Here is a 19,622-nt window from a genome sequence, read left to right on the forward strand (position 1 = left end):
CTGAGTTATCTCCCCGTGGCGTGTTCTAAAAGTCCAAGCACGGCCATCTGCAGTGCGCTGTCATATTAACATGTTTTTCCGCTGTAAAATAAATAAATAAATAAATAAATAAATAAATAACTACTCTATCAAATAAGTGATTTTATAGAGAACTTCAGTCCAAAACGGATACGTGCAATATAACCTTTTTCGCTATTTTCATTTGTTAATTTCTTCATTAAACACTACAAATATCAATGAAACATACTTAATCATTGTAAAACTTCATCTTGGATAGTTTTTAATTTGTTAAAGAATATGGTTAATAAAAATTAAATTTCAATCACATTTTCAATAATTATGTGATTATATTTTACATTTAAAAGTCCCTTTTAGTGATTACCAGGTTCGAACAGGTAAAAAAAAAAACTTTATGAAGCATTTCTCTTACTACTGTTTTCGGGTATACTTACAACGAATAAGCACGCCAACCTCCCCATGTTTAAGCACGCCAACCTCCCCATGTTAAGAACGGTCCTCGGAATAAACACCCCTAACCTTCCCATGTTAAGAATGGCTTTCGAATTAGACACCAACAACTTTGTCAGCATACCCGAAAACCGTCGTCGAGGTTGTCGATAATATAGCATATTTCTTAGCTTTGGTAGGACGGTTATTTTAGGCGAACAAGTAACAACCACGCTGATAATTAATGTAAACGATATAAAATATGCTTTTAAAAATAATATTTGTGACGACAGAAGGAAAACGGGTATATAAACTGCGTGCATACGTATTAATATAATTTATTATTTTTAATGTAATAACGAAAAAAAAAAGGTACTTGTACAGTTTAGGCAAGACATTAAAAAAATTTTCCGCTGTAAAAAAAAACCAAAAAAAAAAAAAATCTACTCGATCAAATTAAATAAAAAAACATTCGGAGATCTTCAATCCAAAACAAATACGTAAATTTGACCTTTTTTTTTTTTTATATTTTCATTTTTTAATGTCTTGGCTAAACTGTAAAAGTACCGAAAAAAATACCAACTTTTACTTTGCTATAATGCTCTTTCAAAAACAAATCAAAATAATTTTTATGTGTAATTATTTTCTTCACTAGATTAATGTATAAAGATTTTTGTAAAAAAAAAAAACAAACTTTATTCAATTTAATCTTTAGAAAAAATCTAATATATCCTGTGGTGGCGATAATATAGTATCCCTATTTTATCAAGAATGAAATAAAGAGATAAATATGTACTGTGGATTTAAATAAAAGAAGGAAAGTTTATTAACGTATTTACAGGGAGACAATGTGTAGTGTTTATCGTGTTCAGTCCATCTCTCTTCTCGTATATCCAGTGACCAATATTTGCAATTAAAGGGACATAACTCCCAGAAGAGTTACCTGCCCCTGAAACAATATATTAAAAAGCGTTTGAGCAAGTTACACGGCCATTTTTTGTGTCCTTTTCTATTCTCGACCATATTCACACCCGGGAGCTGGTGCATCATTTTACAACATTAAACTCCTTCTCTATCAAAGAAGGTGTTAATGCATGGGAGGAGAGAGGGTACAATAAAAATTATATTAAATGAAAAAAAGGGTACAATAAAAATTATATTAAATGAAAAAAGGGTACAATAAAAATTATATTAAATAAAAAAAGGGTACAATAAAAATTATATTAAATGAAAAAAAGGGTACAATAAAAATTATATTAAATAAAAAAAGGGTACAATAAAAATTATATTAAATAAAAAAAGGGTACAATAAAAATTATATTAAATGAAAAAAAGGGTACAATAAAAATTATATTAAATAAAAAAAGGGTACAATAAAAATTATATTAAATAAAAAAAGGGTACAATAAACATTATATTAAATGAAAAAGGGTACAATAAAAATTATATTAAATGAAAAAAAGGGTACAATAAAAATTATATTAAAAAAAAAAAGGGTACAATAAAAATTATATTAAATGAAAAAGGGTACAATAAAAATTATATTAAATGAAAAAAAGGGTACAATAAAAATTATATTAAATGAAAAAAGGGTACAATAAAAATTATATTAAATGAAAAAGGGTACAATAAAAATTATATTAAATGAAAAAAAGGGTACAATAAAAATTATATTAAATAAAAAAAAGGGTACAATAAAAATTATATTAAATGAAAAAGGGTACAATAAAAATTATATTAAATGAAAAAAAGGGTACAATAAAAATTATATTAAATGAAAAAAGGGTACAATAAAAATTATATTAAATGAAAAAGGGTTCAATAAAAATTATATTAAATGAAAAAAGGGTACAATAAAAATTATATTAAATGAAAAAAGGGTACAATAAAAATTATATTAAATAAAAAAGGGTACAATAAAAATTATATTAAATGAAAAAAAGGGTACAATAAAAATTATATTAAATGAAAAAAAGGGTACAATAAAAATTATATTACATGAAAAAAAGGGTACAATAAAAATTATATTAAATGAAAAAGGGTACAATAAAAATTATATTAAATGAAAAAGGGTACAATAAAAATTATATTAAATGAAAAAAGGGTACAATAAAAATTATATTAAATAAAAAAAAAGGGTACAATAAAAATTATATTAAATGAAAAAAAGGGTACAATAAAAATTATATTAAATGAAAAAGGGTAGAATAAAAATTATATTAAATGAAAAAAGGGTACAATAAAAATTATATTAAATGAAAAAGGGTACAATAAAAATTATATTAAATGAAAAAAAGGGTACAATAAAAATTATATTAAATGAAAAAAGGGTACAATAAAAATTATATTAAATGAAAAAAAGGGTACAATAAAAATTATATTAAATGAAAAAAAGGGTACAATAAAAATTATATTAAATGAAAAAAAGGGTACAATAAAAATTATATTAAATGAAAAAGGGTACAATAAAAATTATATTAAATGAAAAAAGGGTACAATAAAAATTATATTAAATGAAAAAGGGTACAATAAAAATTATATTAAATGAAAAAAAGGGTACAATAAAAATTATATTAAATGAAAAAAGGGTACAATAAAAATTATATTAAATGAAAAAAGGGTACAATAAAAATTATATTAAATGAAAAAAAGGGTACAATAAAAATTATATTAAATGAAAAAGGGTAGAATAAAAATTATATTAAATGAAAAAGGGTAGAATAAAAATTATATTAAATGAAAAAGGGTACAACAAAAATTAGATTAAATGAAAAAGGGTACAATAAAAATTATATTAAATGAAAAAAGGGTACACTAAAAATTATATTAAATGAAAAAAAGGGTACAATAAAAATTATATTAAATGAAAAAAAGGGTACAATAAAAATTATATTAAATGAAAAAAGGGTACAATAAAAATTATATTAAATGAAAAAAGGGTACAATAAAAATTATATTAAATGAAAAAAATGTACAAAAAAAATTATATTAAATGAAAAAAAGGGTACAATAAAAATTATATTAAATGAACAAAGGGTACAATAAAAATTATATTAAATGAAAAAAAGGGTACAATAAAAATTATATTAAATGAAAAAAAGGGTACAATAAACATTATATTAAATGAAAAAAAGGGTACAATAAAAATTATATTAAATGAAAAAAGGGTACAATAAAAATTATATTAAATGAAAAAAGGGTACAATAAAAATTATATTAAATGAAAAAAAGGTACAAAAAAAATTATATTAAATGAAAAAAGGGTACAATAAAAATTATATTAAATGAAAAAGGGTACAAAAAAAATTATATTAAATGAAAAAAAAGGGTACAATAAAAATTATATTAAATGAAAAAAGGGTACAATAAAAATTATATTAAATGAAAGAAAGGGTACAATAAAAATTATATTAAATAAAAAAAAGGGTACAATAAAAATTATATTAAATGAAAAAAGGGTACAAAAAAATTATATTAAATGAAAAAAAGGGTACAATAAAAATTATATTAAATGAAAAAAAGGGTACAATAAAAATTATATTAAATGAAAAAAAGGGTACAATAAAAATTATATTAAATGAAAAAAAGGGTACAATAAAAATTATATTAAATGAAAAAAGGGTACAATAAAAATTATATTAAATGAAAAAAGGGTACAATAAAAATTATATTAAATAAAAAAAGGGTACAATAAAAATTATATTAAATAAAAAAAGGGTACAATAAAAATTATATTAAATGAAAAAAAGGGTACAATAAAAATTATATTAAATAAAAACAGGGTACAATAAAAATTATATTAAATGAAAAAAAGGGTACAATAAAAATTATATTAAATGAAAAAAAGGTTACAATAAAAATTATATTAAATGAAAAAAAGGGTACAATAAAAATTATATTAAATGAAAAAGGGTACAATAAAAATTATATTAAATGAAAAAAAGGTTACAATAAAAATTATATTAAATGAAAAAAAGGGTACAATAAAAATTATATTAAATGAAAAAAAGGGTACAATAAAAATTATATTAAATGAAAAAAAGGGTACAATAAAAATTATATTAAATGAAAAAGGGTACAATAAAAATTATATTAAATAAAAAAAGGGTACAATAAAAATTATATTAAATGAAAAAAAGGGTACAATAAAAATTATATTAAATAAAAAAGGGTACAATAAAAATTATATTAAATAAAAAAAGTGTACAATAAAAATTATATTAAATAAAAAAAGTGTACAATAAAAATTATATTAAATGAAAAAAAGGGTACAATAAAAATTATATTAAATGAAAAAAAGGGTACAATAAAAATTATATTAAATGAAAAAGGGTACAATAAAAATTATATTAAATAAAAAAAGGGTACAATAAAAATTATATTAAATGAAAAAAAGGGTACAATAAAAATTATATTAAATGAAAAAAAGGGTACAATAAAAATTATATTAAATAAAAAAAAGGGTACAATTAAAATTATATTAAATGAAAAAGGGTACAATAAAAATTATATTAAATGAAAAAGGGTACAATAAAAATTCTATTAAATGAAAAAGGGTACAATAAAAATTATATTAAATGAAAAAAAGGGTACAATAAAAATTATATTAAATGAAAAAAAGGGTACAATAAAAATTATATTAAATAAAAAAAAGGTTACAATAAAAATTATATTAAATGAAAAAAAGGGTACAATAAAAATTATATTAAATGAAAAAAAGGGTACAATAAAAATTATATTAAATGAAAAAAAGGGTACAATAAAAATTATATTAAATGAAAAAGGGTACAATAAAAATTATATTAAATGAAAAAAAGGGTACAATAAAAATTATATTAAATGAAAAAAAAAGGGTACAATAAAAATTATATTAAATGAAAAAAAGGGTACAATAAAAATTATATTAAATGAAAAAGGGTACAATAAAAATTATATTAAATAAAAAAAGGGTACAATAAAAATTATATTAAATAAAAAAAAGGTTACAATAAAAATTATATTAAATGAAAAAAAGGGTACAATAAAAATTATATTAAATGAAAAAAAGGGTACAATTAAAATTATATTAAATGAAAAAAAGGGTACAATAAAAATTATATTAAATGAAAAAGGGTACAATAAAAATTATATTAAATAAAAAAAGGGTACAATAAAAATTATATTAAATAAAAAAAAGTTACAATAAAAATTATATTAAATGAAAAAAAGGGTACAATAAAAATTATATTAAATAAAAAAAGGGTACAATAAAAATTATATTAAATAAAAAAAAGGGTACAATAAAAATTATATTAAATGAAAAAAAGGGTAGAATAAAAATTATATTAAATGAAAAAAAGGGTACAATAAAAATTATATTAAATGAAAAAAAGGGTACAATAAAAATTATATTAAATGAAAAAGGGTACAATAAAAATTATATTAAATGAAAAAAGGTACAATAAAAATTATATTAAATAAAAAAAAGGGTACAATAAAAATTATATTAAATAAAAAAGGGTACAATAAAAATTATATTAAATGAAAAAAAGGGTACAATAAAAATTATATTAAATGAAAAAAAGGGTACAATAAAAATTATATTAAATGAAAAAAAGGGTACAATAAAAATTATATTAAATAAAAAAAAGGGTACAATAAAAATTATATTAAATGAAAAAGGGTACAATAAAAATTATATTAAATGAAAAAGGGTACAATAAAAATTATATTAAATGAAAAAAAGGGTACAATAAAAATTATATTAAATGAAAAAAAGGGTACAATAAAAATTATATTAAATAAAAAAAAGGTTACAATAAAAATTATATTAAATGAAAAAAAGGGTACAATAAAAATTATATTAAATGAAAAAAAGGGTACAATAAAAATTATATTAAATTTAAAAAAGGGTACAATAAAAATTATATTAAATGAAAAAGGGTACAATAAAAATTATATTAAATAAAAAAAGGGTACAATAAAAATTATATTAAATGAAAAAAAGGGTACAATAAAAATTATATTAAATGAAAAAAAGGGTACAATAAAAATTATATTAAATGAAAAAAAGGTTACAATAAAAACGACATAAAACGAAAAAAATAAAATGACAAAAAAAAAAGACAAAATGACACATGAAAAAAGAATAACATCGAAAAGTAGTACTTGTGGCGGTCGTCAAGCCACAAATAAATAAAAATAAAAAGAAGACTTACATGCAAAACAAACGGAGGTTTATTCACCGAAACCAACCATTAACAAATAAAATATAATTCTCTTTATAATGAGTTCAGAAGTCCTTTTTAAGTGTTCGTATAAAAAAAGGAGAATGTCTTTTTTTGTTGAACTGTCCATATCTTAAAACATGTTAAGAGAGGCAATAGGTAATGTTCGCCTGTGAAATTGTATGAAGTGCGCGGAGCGGTAAAAATGGAAGAGTGATAGTAACACGCGTGGAACGTCTGAATGAGAACGCTTAAGTACTTTTCACCGTATGTCGGTATTTGTGTGCCATTAGCTGCCTGGAGGTGGTAAGGCTGTGGAGTACTTTCTGTTTACGTAGCGGTGGTATCACGCTTATTTCGGCTCCAGTGTCTATTAAGAAGTTATATCCGTGATTACTGTCACGAATAAAAAATAGACGACATTTAGTGGCAAATCCAGCGACAGTTGTCGTCACTACTGGCTGAAATGATCGTTTCCCTGATTCTTGTTTTTAAAAGAACAAGGATAAGTGCAACGCCTCGCTTCTGTGCCGAATTTTTAGTGGTAAAAACAGATTTTGTTCGCTCGATCTCGTGTGTTGCTTCGACCTCTACTAAAACTTTGTTTTCGGTAGTTAGGTCGTTTATTAAATGAGTAACGACGGTTTATTTGCCTTAATTCCTGCAATTGACGAGTGAGATTTTCGACCGTAGTTTTTAGTCTGACTATTTCGTCGTCTCTCGTCTGTTTTGGCTGTGCTTGTGCTGAGTTTACTTTGCGGTTCCTCAGATTTTCATGAATTCGGTCTGCCATGTCGGCGAGCTTTTCAGTGCTTGTCTCTTCCATCGTGGGTGCCAGAATTTGTACTGTTGTGTCTGGGAGTTTATCCAGCCACAAACTTCTCATTACATTTTCGGACATTTTTTTGTCCCCTAGCAATGATCGCATGTATCGTAAAAGTTGCGACGGTGTGCGATCTCCCAATTCTACTTGGGTGAAGAGATTGCGTAACATTGTCTCGTTTGATAAGCTAGTCCATCTCAAAATGGCCTCCTTAAGTTTATCGTATGGATTATTTTCTGGTACGTTCTCCAATAAATCAGTCACCTCTTCGACGACGTCTGCCGGGAGTTTTTCAACCAAATAACAATACTTGGTTCGCTGAGACATAATCCGTTTTGCGTCGAAAAGGGCCTGGATCTGGATAAACCATGTCTTTATATTGGTGGGATTAAAAGCTGGTATATTTAGCGTTAATGTAGCCAGAGGTGTTTCAGCACGGGGAGGTTCCATTTTTCTGCTTTTCGTTTGAAAGTGATTTTAAAGCCTTTAAACTGTCGGTTGACTTGTTTCGAGTACACGAAGCTTGAAATCATGATCGAAAAAAAAAAAATGTTGCTTTTGCTAGGGTCTGTGTTTCTGAGGTCTGTTAAACTGCCGAGTGAAGTTCGAGATTGTGGTAGATCATTTTTACATGCTCGTGTTCACGTTTGGATCGGCTGAATTGTAGCTGTGTGTGTTCAGTACACGTTATTTATCACCAACTAATTGTTGGGGGATGCCTGATGAGCAAAAGTGCTGTTTTGACGCTGAGTCATGATTTGTTTAATTTTCGATTTTATAGCGACTATCGGCATAACTCGTTAATTTGTTGCTATATTGTACTGAGATCCACACTTTGTTTGACGGCTTGTATCATCCCTTGAGATTTGTGTCATCTTTTTACTTCCTTTGAGTGTTACCGCACGCATGATATAGCAAGTAGTTTAGGAAACCGCGTGTAGCTTGTAAGGAGATTCCGTTGTGCATGTAATGTTCTAAGTCGGGTCACCAACTTATGGGGGTCGTCAGGCCTTTTTAGGAACTAACTTCCTCCACAAATAAATAAAAATAAAAAGAAGACTTACATGCAAAACAAACGGAGGTTTATTCACCGAAACCAACCATTAACAAATAAAATATAATTCTCTTTATAATGAGTTCAGAAGTCCTTTTTAAGTGTTCGTATAAAAAAAGGAGAATGTCTTTTTTTGTTGAACTGTTCATATGTTAAAACATGGTAAGAGAGGCAATAGGTAATGTTCGCCTTTGAAATTGTATGAAGCGCGCGGAGCGGTGAAAATGGAAGAGTGATAGTAACACACGTGGAACATCCGAATGAGAATGCAGTTGAGAGAGAGATTTGATGTTTGTGTGTGCTTAAATACTATTTGGACCAGCTCCCAGCGAGCTTAAGAAGAAAAGTTTAGAAAAATGTCCTTGGAGAAATCCCATTGGACGGACACATCACGTGGGGTGCTCTGTACTACGTCCGCTCGTTTTGAGTCGATTTAATATATAAGGCCACGCCGGAATTTGCGTGAGAATTGTTTTTTATTTTTCACGCGGCAACATAATCATAATCATACCGCGCGCCTAAATTGTATTTATTTTTATAACAATTTTTAATCCGAATCTTTTACTTGAAGGTGCCCAGAAATTGCGGTTGGCACTGGGTGCCATCGCGGGGTATTGGGAATAGTTTTCAACTAGCAATAACAACGCCTTGGAAAATCCTCATTGGCTATTGTACCGCCTCTGCGCAAAGTTAAGTATATAGTGCTTGGCCCCGGACCTGGCATTATCTACTGCCAGGCCCTCATTTGGGGTCCAAAACACTTAGGCATGGAGCCGGTAGGGGGAGTGGGGGTGGAGGGTCATTCTAATCTAATTTCTAGGTCTTTGAGAAGACTTTATTTAATTTCCCTACACTAAGACACTATCACCATAATACCTCATTCTTACCATGGAGTTTATCTACTTAAAATCTCTCCAGCGTATGAGTCGGCTTTATCTACATTCTGGAAAAAAGATAAATATTTACATATAAACAAAGCAAAATCATATGTACAAACAAAAGGATTTTTTTTTTAAAATAAAACTAAAACTAAATGAGGGATGAGATGATGGGGAGGGGGGCAAGCTAAGATACACCCAAAAAGAAAGAAAAAGAAAACAACTAAACAAAATGCCTATGGGGGCGGGTTAGTAAGGGATCCTCCTAGCCTACTTCTAAATATGGAGCGCCCACTGTCTTCCGGTCTCGAAGGTCGAAAGCAAGCAGGTCGTTCCCTAGTGGGGAATGGGGGACCTAGGGACGATATTTGAAAAACAAATTAGATAGGGATGGGTAACATAGGGTCCGAAACAACTTATGCATAAGGCCAGTAGAGGGGGGGGGAAGAAAACGGGTCTTTACTAATTGTCTTAGCTAGACTTGTGTTGGAAAGCAAGTAATTTATTGAAAAAACCTACACTAGCGTTTCTATCATGCTATACACATCCGCCTACATTCTTACCAGGACCTACTTAAAATAACAGCTCCCCAGCTTACGCTGTAAAAAAAAGAAGAATATTTACAGAAACAATACAAAATTAATTATGTACAAAACAAGGGATTTTTTTTATAATGGGGGTGAGATGATGGGGAGGGGGGCAAACTAGAAAACACCCAAAAAGAAAGAAAAAGAAAACAAATAAACAAAAATACCTATGGGGGCGGGTTAGTAAGGGGACCCTCCCTTGCTAACAGCTGGTCCGTCATGTGAAACGCCCACTGTCTTCCGGTCCTCTCCCCCAGGGGGCGGAAGAAGTGAAAGCAAGCAGGTCGTTCCCTAGTGAGGAGTGGATGACCTAAAGGACAGCACTTTTGTGTGTGAAAATAACTTGGGGATGGGGACAACTGGGATGGATGGCGTCTTCCAAGATAAAATTCGTAATGGGCAAAAACAGGTTGGGGACAAAACAAAACAAGTGGACTGTGTATCTTTGGAAGCTCTCCTAGTGCCAACTATCGAAAAAAATAAAAGACGACAGGAACCGGATCGACACACATACACCTTAGTCTAGGCCCAAAGTACATGCTTTTCACTCTTGGTGGTTACTCAGCCTAACTAGATCCTACTTCTCCCCTCATGTTACAAGGTGAACCTTGTATTAAACCATAAGGGCTGGGTTCCGAGGAAATGACAATAAACCCCAGCACCTCAGGACAAATAACACTAGTGTAGGAACACGAGCTCATACCTAGCGCCTTATTGGATGCACAAGCTAGTGCTGTGCACCCATCTCCTATCAAAGTCTATGCGGTGCAATTTTTCCCCATCACATCTGATTTTTATTTTAAGTTGATGCTTAAAACAAACAACCAGATCCTGATCGGAAACAGATCGCCCCTCATAGACAATGCCCAGATGTGTAACCCACATCACTAACCTAGCTACAGCTAGGATCACAAGAAACACCACCCGTTTCTCCCTGATAAACGGCGACTCCACATTGTCGACCATGTACGCCAAATCAAGTGGCACTGACCGCTCGGGGTTGATGCGAGCCGTTACCTCTCTGACATACTCCCAGAGACTCCGCCCTCCCCCCCCCGCTGCAATGCAAGAACGCATGTTCCCTCGTCTCCTCTTCCTCCTCATCGTTGCAGCGTGGGCACGGGGGATAGTAATATTCACTATCCCTACAATCCCTGGCTAGTCGGCCGAAGAGTGGCAGTGCGTCCTGGACTAGCCTCCATGTGATAGAGTACTCTGAATTATTGATGTAGCTACTGGCAGGCGCCCAACTCCACAGCGAGAGAACTTCCCCCCTCGACAGGTGCAGCCACTCCACCAGCGGATCTTTCACGGTACCCACCACTAACTCCTCATACAGTCTCCTCCTAGGCCGTGCAAGGTCACTGGACCCCGGCAATGCCCTAAGGGCAGCTCAGCTTTCGGTCAGGAAACGCCGTTCGCCCACCGGTTTTCTGCGACCTTCAGCGGCAGGGTCAAATATGAGCCGTGTAAAGGCTTGTTCCACGACTGGTACCCAGTGTGTTTCCTCCATCAGTGTCTGACTCAGGAACGCCAATCTTTCTGCATGTTTGTGACTTTGCAGATCAGGCATCCCCAAGCCTCCCTCGCTAAGCTTCTGCATACAGACCTGTCTGCGGACATACGGCTTTACTCCCTTCCAAAGAAGCTTGAAAAGGAGGCACTCTAAAGCCTTACAGCGATCCGCAGGCAGGGGAAGAGCAGATAAACAGTAAAGGATCAAAGGAAACATGTACGTAGCACATTCCTCCGCACGACCCATTAAGGACAATCTCCTACGAATCCAAGTCCCTACTGACGACTCGACCTTCTCGCTGCCTCGTCCCTTAATTTGCCAAGGAAGGGCTTCAACGCCAGGACACATAACAGAGGCGACAATGGGCAACCCTGCCGCACCGACCGGGAGACCCCAAAGGACTCCGACAACCTACTGTTTACTTGCACCACTACCGCGGGATCACGATACAGGGCGGAGATCCACTTGCGGAAGTCTGGATCAAATCCGGCGGTTTCCACAACAGCCCTCAAGAACCCATGGTCCACCCTGTCGAATGCCTTGGACTGATCTAAATTGCTCAGCGCCGCTTCAATGTCGTCTTCTAACCCCTCTATGATCGAGCGAACCAAGTGCAGATTGTTCTGAATTGATCAACCCTTCACAGCGTAGTTCTGATCCGGTTCAATCAAGTCACCGATAACGACCTGCAGTCAATTCGCAAGAACGCAGGACAACATCTTGAAATCTGTGTTAAGCAGTGATGGGTCTATAATCATCTAGATCCCCCCCACCCCCACATGTTGGTCCCCCTTCTTCAGAAGCGTGACCACTCCTTTGGTTACCTGCTTCGGGATCGAGCCCTGGGCAAACCAGTGGTTAAACACACCCGTCAGAAGGGGCACAAACATGGCGACAGCCTCAAGAACAATTCGTGTATGTGTACAGATATGTATGTGTGTATGTGTATATATGTATATTTGCGTTTATATATATATATATATATATATGTATGCCAATGACGGTCTTGTGTATGTTTATGTATGTATAAGTATGTGTATGTATGTATGCATATATGTGGGTTATTTGTATGTGTTGATGTGTACGTATGTGTATATATGTATGCATGCGTGCATATATATATATATATATATATATATATATATATATATATATATATATATGCATATATACCAGTGACCGTCCTTAGTGTCATGTCTGCTTGTGCGTGTGAATTTTGCCGGCAGGACTAAAGTCATTTTCGGATCATGAACATTCAGTACCTGAGGGAGTGGCACTCGTCTGACAAGACGTTGCAATCATCATATATCTATATATATGCACACACACACACACATATATATATATATATATATATATATAAAGTTACTTTTATTTTAGAATTAAACATCAACTTTATCTCCATTGCATGAGTTGGAATTTTAACATGTAATCTTCACGCGTAATTATATGTTTATTCGTTTTATGAAAATGTAAAAGTTAAACTTTTTTCTGTATTTTTATTATGATACATAATAACATTTGGCGTACCAAAGCGGATGACTAAAATGTGCCGTACTGGTGTTCCAAAAAAGAATAACCAGGAGAATAGCAAGTACTTACTAAATACATCAACAGTATTTTGTAAATAAAATATCAAAGAAAATGAAAGTTTGGGAAAATAGCAAGGACAATTGTAAATAAAATATCAAAGAAAATGAAAGTTTGGAAAAATAGCAAGGACAATTGTAAATAAAATATCAAAGAAAATGAAAGTTTGGGAAAATAGCAAGGACAATTGTAAATAAAATATCAAAGAAAATGAAAGTTTGGGAAAATAGCAAGCACAATTGTAAATAAAATATCAAAGAAAATGAAAGTTTGGGAAAATAGCAAGGACAATTGTAAATAAAATATCAAAGAAAATGAAAGTTTGGGAAAATAGCAAGGACAATTGTAAATAAAATATCAAAGAAAATGAAAGTTTGGGAAAATAGCAAGGACAATTGTAAATAAAATATCAAAGAAAATGAAAGTTTGGGAAAATAGCAAGCACAATTGTAAATAAAATATTAAAAAAAAAACACGATTAAATGAGAAAAAAGGTTTATAGAATTATAATTTTACAAGAATATTAAAGTAATTCTCAGTTAAGAAATGTTCGTTTAGAAAAGTTCGTGTTTTACTAGAGAATGTTTAATAAGCATAGGCGATGGCAAGAGATAGTGTTGTGTGTTCTGTGTGTACATATATCAATCTGTGTGTATATATACCGTGTGTACATATATCATTGTGTGTATATATACCGTGTGTACATATATCATTGTGTGTATATACCGTGTGTACATATATCATTGTGTGTATATATACCGTGTGTACATATATCATTGTGTGTATATATACCGTGTGTACATATATCATTGTGTGTATATATACCGTGTGTACATATATCATTGTGTGTATATATACCGTGTGTACATATATCATTGTGTGTATATATACCGTGTGTACATATATCATTGTGTGTATATATACCGTGTGTACATATATCATTGTGTGTATATATACCGTGTGTACATATATCATTGTGTGTATATACCGTGTGTACATATATCATTGTGTGTATATACCGTGTGTACATATATCAATGTGTGTATATACTGTGTGTCCATATATCAGTGTGTGTATATACCGTGTGTACATATATCAGTGTGTGTATATACTGTGTGTACATATATCAGTGTGTGTATATACTGTATGTACATATATCAGTGTGTGTATATACCGTGTGTACATATATCATTGTGTGTGTTTATATACACGGTGTGTACATATATCAGTATGTGTGTATATACCATGTGTATATATATACCTGTGTGTGTATATATGGTGCGTACATATATCGGTGTGTTTGTATACCAGGTGTACAGTGTGTGTGTGAATATACCGTGTGCACATATATTAGTGTGTTATATACTGTGTGTACATATATTAGTGTGTGTGTGTAAATACTGTGTGTACATATATCAGTGTGAGTATATACCATTTATACATATATCAGTGTGTGTGGGTATATACCGCGTGTACATATATCAGTGTGTGTGTATATACCATGTGTACTTATATCAATGTCTGTGTATGTAAATACTGTGTGTACATATATTAATGTGCGTATATATACCAGTTTGTGTGTATATACCGTGTGTACATATATAAGTGTGTATATATACAGGGTGTGCATATACCAGTGTGTGTATACACCGTGTGTACATATATCAGTGTGTGCGTGTGTTTGCCATGTGTACATATATCAGTGTGTGTGTATATACCGTGTGTACATATATCAGTGTGTGTGTGTGTGTGCATATACCGTGTGTACATATATCAGTGTGTGTATATACCGTGTGTACATATATCAGTGTCTGTGTATATACCGTGTGTACATATATTAGTGTGTGTGTGTATTCCATGTGTACATATATCAGTCTGTGTGTATATGCTGTGTGTACATATATCAGTGTGTTTGTGTGTATATACCGTGTGTACATATATCAGTGTGTCTGTATATACAGTGTGTATATATCAGTGTTTGTGTATATACTTCATGTACATATATAAATGTGTGTATATACCGTGTGTATATATCTTAGTGTGTGTGTATGTATATTGTGTGTATATATATCAGTGTGTGTATACACCGTATGAATATCTCAGCGTGTGTGTAGGTACCGTGTGTACATATATCAGTGTGTGTATTTACCGTGTGTACATATATCAGTGTGTGTGTGTGTGTATACCATGTGTACATATATCAGTGTGTGTGTGTATATCCCATGTGTACATATATCAGTGTGTGTATATACTGTGTGTACGTATATCATTGTGTGTGTATATAGCATGTGTACATATATCAGTGTGTGTGTTTATATACCGTGTGTACATATATAAGTGTGTATATATATAGTGTGTACATATATCAGTGTGTGTGTTTATATACCGTGTGTACATATATCAGTATGTGTGTATACCGTGTGTACATATATCAGTGTCTCCGTATATACCATGTGTATATATATATCAGTGTGTGTGTTTATACTGCGTGTACATATATCAGTGTGTGTATATACCATGTGTACATATATCAGTGTGTGTGTATATACCGTGTGCATATATCACAGTGTGTTTCCGAAATTTTACTTTAAAGTTTCTTGTCGCCATCACACAGTGCAAGTGGGGTGGGAGATGGGCTGCCTTGAGTGACTGACTCGCTGGCTTTGTGACTCCCTTTCCCTTTTTGCCTGGTACACGGATCTAGTTGTCGGCCGTTTAGCTGGCCTGTGAGTGTGTGCGCTTCTCTCTCGCCCCATCGCCCTCTTTACCTCTCTCTCTCTCTCTCTTTCTCTATCTCTCTCCCAATTTGAAACGACCTGTCTGTTCTTCCTCCTTTTTGCACTTGGCGATTAGCCAATCACCATCCTTGTGGAATTTTTGGCAACGCCACAGTGCCCCGTTTTATGTGCCCTTTAAAAAAAAAATTAGTTTGGAGGTTGGCCATCTTCGAAGAAGCATCCTTTAGACTCCGTTGCTGACCGTTTTTCGGCAACGTATTTTGTATATTTTTTATCCTTTTCTGACAGTAGTGTGCTTTTTTTAAAGGAATGTATTGAAGTATTTTGTAAAGCACCTCCCTTTCAAAGAAGAACATTCGACGTGCCGTCGATAAATTTCATTTTATTTAAACGTTGGGTAGAGAGCCCAACTATAAGAACTGTGTTGGAATTTTTGAGTAAAACTGCTTGCTCCAAAGAAAGGAGGAATAAGGAGAGAGAGAGAGACACTGACAACCCTTCATGAAAAGGAGAGTGGACCATTTGTTTGGAACCCTATTTCGGGCGAGAGAGACATTTAAAAAAAACCTTTGAAGGTTCGTTTTATTTGTGAAAAAACAAGTCTTAAAGGACTCCCTTTTTTGAAATGTTTATTCTCTTTTTCATTCAGACTTCAAGTAAGCCTTTGATATTAAGAACATTTTATATATTTTGAAAAGTCTCCCTTTTGAGAGACCATTTTAATGTGAATTTTTGCCCAGTTGCCTTTTTTCCTTTTTATATTGAATGCCTTTTTGTCTTTGATTTTTTCTCCCTTTTTTCTATTTGTTACTTAGTAAATTTTATTTTACAAGCTTTTGGGAATTCAAAGCAACCAGCCACCTTTTTCTTTAAATAAACATTTATAATTCAAACAGTTTACAGGGTCTCAATTAATTATCTTTTATTTCTCTTTGTGTTGTTGCATGACATTATTTTCTCATTTTTTTTACCCCAATCGTTTCCCAAAAAGACGAGTTTTGGCGACATTCCCAGAAATTTTCGTCATGTGTGTATATACCGTCTGTACATATATCAATGTGTTTATATACCGTGTGTCCGTTTGTACATATATCAGTGTGTGTGTATACCGTTTGTACATATATCAGTGTGTGTGTATACCGTTTGTACATATATCAGTGTGTGTGTATATACCGTGTGTACATATATCAGTGTGTGTGGATATACCGTGTGTAATATTTCAGTGTGTGTGTGTATATATACCGTGTGTAATATTTCAGTGTGTGTGTGTATATATACCGTGTTTACATATATCAGTGTGTGTGTATATACCCTGTGTACATATATCAGTGTGTGTGTGTGTATATACCGTGTGTACATATATATGTGTGTGTATCAACCGTGTGTGCATATATCAGTGTGTTTGTGTGTATATACTGTATATATATATATATATATATATATATATATATATATATATATATATATATATATATGTAACAAAGCCGGGCGACACCAGATAACCTTGCTTCCTAGGTTGAGGGTGAGTGGGATGGAGCTGGGCGAGAGGTCTCAGTCCCATCTCGTGAGAAACCAACGAATTGTCATCGGGTGACATGTAAATTATTTGGAGTTCAAAAGGGCCAGATTAAAGATAAACCAGATGTCGGGTTGGCGAGGAAAACGCAAGGAGGTCTGGGAAGGGTCGACGAGTAAAGTCAACGATCCGAATGTAAATGATAACATGATTCACTTAAACCAACAAGGAGAGAGAGAGAGAGAGAGAGAGAGAGAGAGAGAGAGAGAGAGAGAGAGAGAGAGAAAGAATTATGATTACTCGTCGAATAGAGAGATTGGGTCGACTACAGAAGGAAGGGGAGGATGACGTTTAATAAAACTACTGCGGAGATAGACAAAAGGAGAGAATCGGACAGTCTGTCGAACAGAGAAGTTGGGAAGCCACGCATGCCACTAGCCTCCTCTAATTGAGACGAAGAGAACTAACAAGACGGCAACTTAGAGTTTTTGTTTAAATACACTGTGGGGGTTGCATTCCAAGCCTGACGAAAGTATAAGTGACGAGCCGAGCCTTAATGTATACCGAATCACTAAATGAACATCCTAAAACTCTCCTCATCGTTGTTGATTGTTTCCATTTATACTTGTGAAGACTGCCCTTCGATTTCAGCATAACCAAACTTGACTTTCCAGCCGTCGCAGACAGAGAGAGACGGCCACCGACGAGAAGACGATCACGACAGAAATTACCAAGAATTCCCGATTGGGTGTTACAACACTAGATGCCAGATACCAACGTCCAATTCGGAGAGACTTACGAGTAGCAGAGGGAGAGAGACGGATGCTTGTGCGGGGTCCGAGGCTCGAAGGAGCGAAAATATAGCCAACCGTCCTTAGGGTTAGTGTGCATCGTTTTTCACCGTGCGCGCGCGACTCCTGCGAGGGAGAAAGGGTTATATTAATGGTGCCGTGAAGCCAGGATGCCACACTGGTTGTCACGAAAAACAGCATCCAGATCTATCCAATAAATGATCACCGAGACGGAGGGAAGATCAGAAGAGATCAAAGAAAAAGAAAAGTAAACTAAACAGAACTTTTAGGGCTTAGCTAAGACCGTGCGGTCAAAAGCCAGCCCGTCAATTGCAGAAGTGCAGAAAAAGAGAAACAGAAGGACGAGAACAGCAAAAAGAGGTAGGAAAAAATATTTTCCTTTGGTTCCTTGTTGTTTTGCTCGTTTTTTTTACAGGTGCTTGCTGTCGGTGGGTTTTTTTTTCTTTTTTTAATTGGTTGTGGTTCTAAGTGGGGATATTACTTGCGATAGGTTGTGGGGAAGAAGAAGGGAATTGGAGACCTTAAGAAGAGTGAACGAAGAGAAGCATTACTATAATGACCACCTCAGACGAAGGAGAAATAAATGAGCTAGAGGGCATTAGTACCATAGGCGAAGGGCCCCTCGGGGGAGCAAAGAAGATGGATAAGCCCATAGGGGGGATAAGGATTCCGTTCTATGCGGGTGAACCCGCCGGACTGCAGGAGTGGCTAGCGATAATAGAAAAGAAGAGGGTGATATACAGACTAGAGGATTACGAGATGGTCCTGCTGGCTTTGGACAATGCTGCGGGACCGGTCTCAAAATTCATTGGGACAATATACGCCGACAATCAAACCGTCACTTGGTCCGAGTTGCGCGGAGCACTGGTGAAACAATATGCCAGTGAGCGAACGGCAATTCAGGCGGTGCGAAAGTTAACACAACTGAAAATGTCGGACAAGGACAGCATCGACGAACTGGCAGAACGAATAGAGAGGCTGGCGGTGTTGGCGTTCCCGGATGAGAGGACGAGAGGCAGTGATGCCATACAGACGATACTGATTGATGCGTTTGTGGATGGTCTGAGTGACAAGGAGACCAGGAGAGATATTGTCAGGGGCCAGCCACTGTCCCTAGCGGGAGCTAAGGAATTAGCGTGGGCGAGTGTAAGGCTTGGAGAGAGAATAGAGAGGGCGAAAACACTAGGAAACCCCAGAAGAAAGGGAAGCCCGGGTGGAAAGAAGGGGAAGAAGATTGGGAGGCAGAGGCCGATCCAAACAGAGAAGAATGGCACCTCGCGCATGGGTTTTACAAATCCACTCCCGGCAGATACGGACTGATTTGTTGGACCTGCCAGAGTGAGGGGCATCGGGCGGCGGAGTGTCCCACGAGATGGGGGAGACCACCTGATCTGGTTGGACCGAACTGCGACAAATGTGGGCAGTTTGGACACGAGAACAGGGGGTGCAGAGTAG

At 33.3% G+C, this 19,622-nt stretch overlaps 1 non-coding gene across 1 annotated transcript; it reads right to left on the reverse strand.

Moving 5' to 3' along the window:
• Window positions 1-9,087: 9,087 nt before the first annotated feature.
• On the reverse strand, window positions 9,088-9,222 carry LOC145249268 (U4 spliceosomal RNA). The gene has a single exon (XR_013863514.1). It is a non-coding gene; the product is annotated as a U4 spliceosomal RNA (small nuclear RNA).
• Between the last annotated feature and the right edge of the window lie 10,400 nt (window positions 9,223-19,622).

The sequence above is a fragment of the Euprymna scolopes genome, chromosome 27, assembly GCF_053919585.1.
Source record: "Euprymna scolopes isolate OS-2025 chromosome 27, ASM5391958v1, whole genome shotgun sequence".
NCBI classification, from domain to species: domain Eukaryota; kingdom Metazoa; phylum Mollusca; class Cephalopoda; order Sepiida; family Sepiolidae; genus Euprymna; species Euprymna scolopes.